Source organism: Bison bison, unplaced genomic scaffold (assembly GCF_000754665.1).
Source record: "Bison bison bison isolate TAMUID 2011002044 unplaced genomic scaffold, Bison_UMD1.0 scf7180017864326, whole genome shotgun sequence".
NCBI lineage: Eukaryota > Metazoa > Chordata > Mammalia > Artiodactyla > Bovidae > Bison > Bison bison.
In genome coordinates, this window is record NW_011494898.1 from 427682 (window position 1) to 431649 (window position 3968).

The following is a 3968-nucleotide window of genomic DNA, read 5'->3' on the forward strand; positions in this document are numbered from 1 at the left end:
CTCAGGAGTCTCCATATAAGGGATCATTGTGCTGTGGGAGCTTTGACCAGAGGAAGGCCCTAGTTTCTAGGTTTGCAACGAGTTTCCCAGGGGCTTTTAAGCACTTCTTCCTGTTGGTCCCGGTTGCCGGGGGTGGGGGGAGAATGTAGAATTACAGTCCACAGAAGTAAATTAATGATCAAAGTTAACATTGCTTTCAGGCCTAACCAGTTAAGAGGTCAATTAACTTGTCTGGCTTTAGACATTCTTGGCTGATGAGATAGGAAGGTCCATGATTCCATGTTTTGTGGAATCAGTTTTCAGTTCCCCTGGAGAAAGCAAATCAGTGGTCAGTGTGTACTCAGCCAGAGTGATTACCTTAGTAGCCCTTGCAGCTATCAGAGACACTAGATGAAAAGGGGGTGGGGTGGACAGAGTTGCAGTCACACTTAAGATACTAAATTCCTTTTTCCATTTTGAAAAGAATCTTGCATTAAACAAGTATTTGTAGACTGCCTCTTCCTTATCAGGCATCGAGAACAAAGCAGAATTTTTATGAAGCTCTTCTTCATTTCAGTAAAATGGGAACCTTACTGTAGGGTTTGCTGGGACATTAGAATTGTATTGTCTTTTAGCACATGGCTGAAACTTATTCAGTGGTAGCGCTTTCAAGTGAGAGGGTTGAGATTAATTTTGATTGTCTTTTTTCCAAAAATTAAATTAGGTTGCAGCTTTCAGTGGGCAAGCAAGAAACTATTGCCTTTCTCTTACAGGAATACACTTAAAGTGATGTTAAAGATAGAGAGGGGTGATATTTAAAACAGTATCACTTTAACCTCGTTTAGCATTCTCCCTACCACGCAGTTTCCTTGTAAAATCAGTGCAGTGTATTTAAGTGAAGAATGGGCACTGTGATTAAAACTCTGATATAAATATTGAATGATATATATTTGTTCTTGACCAGCTGCTGAATATAAAATTAATAGGTACAAATAGTGCTGGGCCTGCCTGCTGATTTCTCTTTGGAGTCAGAACAGATGAAAACTTTGCTGTTGCAATTCCTTCATTCCTACACCATTTCTGCCAGACTGTTGAGGCAACATCCTATATAAAGAACATGAGATGCTAATGTCCTGAGCAAAATAAGCTAATGAAAACCATATCCTAGCCCCAGCTCATAAAATGTAGAGCTAGAGTGTTTCTTAAGACCAATAACCACACATACCTCTTTTTTCAGAGGCCCAGAAAGGTCACCTGAAGAGTCCAGAATTACACAGTTGGACCTAGACAGTGATTGAACTGGTGTAGATATTCCACCAGTTAGATGCTGTGAGCCATTTCTGAACTCTGACACGTGTGGTCCCTGTGCCCTGTTTTACTGTGTTGAGAAAGGTCATGCAGCTTTAAAGAAGAGGGGTTATAAAGTGTGTCCATACGCAAGCAGCCTCCTAAGTGCCTTCTGGACACTCTCCCACAGAATTAATAGCAGCCATTGTCTGAGAGGACCTCAGAGATACCATATCCTACAGCACCAGGCATGGGCGGGTGGCATGCTTAACCATGTAGAAGGTTTGAACCAGTCTTTACCATTCTGAGGGGCTCCTTTAATGGGCCATGGCTCCCTTAGGTAGCTGCCCAGCTTTTACTCTGAGAGATTAAAAATCTATCATGTTTACATGACTGCTATGACAAGGAGGGGATGTGGTCCCATCATAGTCGGGTAGTGGGCTGTAAACTAAATGGTAGTAAGGGGGATGATGGGCAAGTTATGGAGTGTAGATTGTGGAGAACAGGCCTTTGAAACTCTCCTTTTTGCTGGCTGAGTGTAGACCTTACACTGAAAAGTCCTTGAGTGACCTTAAAAACTGGTAGACAACCCACAGACCCCAACTGGAAACCAGATGACAACGAGCCTTTGTTTTTTGCCTAGAGACCCAAGGACAGGACGGTTCCTCCCTTAGTAGAACTGTCATGAGCACTGTTGGACATAAAACAAACACATCCTGGGTCCCTTCTCCCCACAAAATGCTGGTAGCACTCCCCCCAGTCATGGTGACGGCCAGAAATATCCCTGTGGGTTCCCAGGCACCTCCCAGGAGAGCCTCCGCACTTGGTTGGGCACCCCTGAGGCACAGACCACCTGGTGAGGAGACGACACAGCCAGGGTTGTGTTCTGAGTAGCAGAGAAAGACAGAGATAAGGGGCTTGTTGTTGTTTCATTAAGGAAAGCTTTTTTTATTTTACTTTTGCTGGAGGTGAGAAGGTGTATAGGAACAGTGACAGATATACATGCATTATTTCATTTGATTCTCACAGTTGTACAGATTAAGGAGAGGCTGGGCTTACCTGGTGGCTAAGAATCTGCCTGCAATGCAGATTGCATTTTTTTTTGATCTCTGGGTTAGAAAGATCCCCTGGAGAAGGGACTGGCAACCCACTCCAGCATCCTTGCCTGGAAAATTCCATGGACAGAGGAGCATGGCAGACTATAGTCCATGGTGTCACAAAGAGTTGGACAGGACTGAGTGACTAACACTTTGACCCATTAGAATAATACCTTGACTTTGCAAGGAGAGCTGGGTTAAATTAAAACCATTATGCTCTGACCCTGCAGTTATTTTGGATTAGCGCCCCCACCCCAAGACCTCAGTTAATGTTACTTGTTCAAAGACCATTCTCCAAAAATAGTCAAATTCTGCTCAATGTCACTAATCATCAAAGAAATACAAATCAAAACCACAATGAGATCACTTCATACCTGTCAAAATGGCTATCATCAAAAAGTCGACAGGACTTCCCTGGTGGGCCAGTGGTTAAGAACATGCCTACCAGTGTAGGGGACATGGGTTTGATCCCTGGTTTGGGAAGATTCCACATGTGCAGCAACTAAGCACCTGCACCACAGCTGCTGAGCCTGCACTCTAGAGCTCGAGAGCCATGACTACTGAGTCTTCATGCCTAGAGCCCATGCTCCCCAACAAGAGAAGCTACTGCAGTAAAGCCCACGGGCCACAGTGAAAAGTAGTAGCCCCTGCTCACCGCAACTAGAGAAAAGCCCACATGCAACAATGAAGACTCACACAGCCAAAAATAAATAAATGAAGGGTCTACAAATATCATGTTGATGGGAGCAACCTAAGTACTCATCAGCAGATGAATGGATAAAGAAATGGTGTGTGTGTGTGTGTGTGTGTGTGTGTGCACAATAGAATATTAGCCATTACAAAAAAGAATGAAGTTCTGCCATTTGCAACAGTGTTCATGGACCTAGAAAGTATTAGGCTTAGTGAAATAACTCAAAGACAAATACTCTTTATCACTTGTATGTGGAATCTATGAACAAATGTCTATAACAAAAAAAAACAGACTCAGAGAACAAGCTAGTGATTACCAGTGGGGAGAAGGAAGAGGGTGGGGTAAGATAGGAGTATAGAATTAAGGGATACAGACTACTATGTATAAAATTAAAAACCAACAAGGATATACAACACAGGAAAATAGAGCCAATATTTTGTAAGAACTTTGAATAGAGTATCATTCAGTTCAGTTCAGTCGCTCAGTCGTGTCCGACTTTTTGCAACCCCATGAATTGCAGCATGCCAGGCCTCCCTGTCCATCACCAACTCCCGAGTTCACTCAGACTCATGTCCATTGAGTCAGTGATGCCATCCAGCCATCTCATCCTCTGTTGTCCCTTCTCCTCCTGCCCCCAATCCCTCCCAGCATCAGAGTCTTTTCCAATGAGTCAACTCTTCGCAAGAGGTGGCCAAGGTACTGGAGTTTCAGCTTCAGCATCATTCCTTCCAAAGAAATCCCAGGGCTGATCTCCTTCAGAATGGACTGGTTGGATCTCCTTGCAGTCTAAGGGCTCTCAAGAGTCTTCTCCAACACCACAGTTCAAAAGCATCAATTCTTCAGCGCTCAGCTTTCTTCACAATCCAATTCTCACATCCATACATGACCACTGGAAAAACCATAGCCTTGACTAG

At 43.8% G+C, this 3968-nt stretch overlaps 1 protein-coding gene across 1 annotated transcript in view; it reads left to right on the forward strand.

Moving 5' to 3' along the window:
* MTAP (methylthioadenosine phosphorylase) overlaps nt 1-3968 on the forward strand; it is a 46386-nt gene that overhangs the window by 1203 nt on the left and 41215 nt on the right. The window lies entirely within an intron of this gene.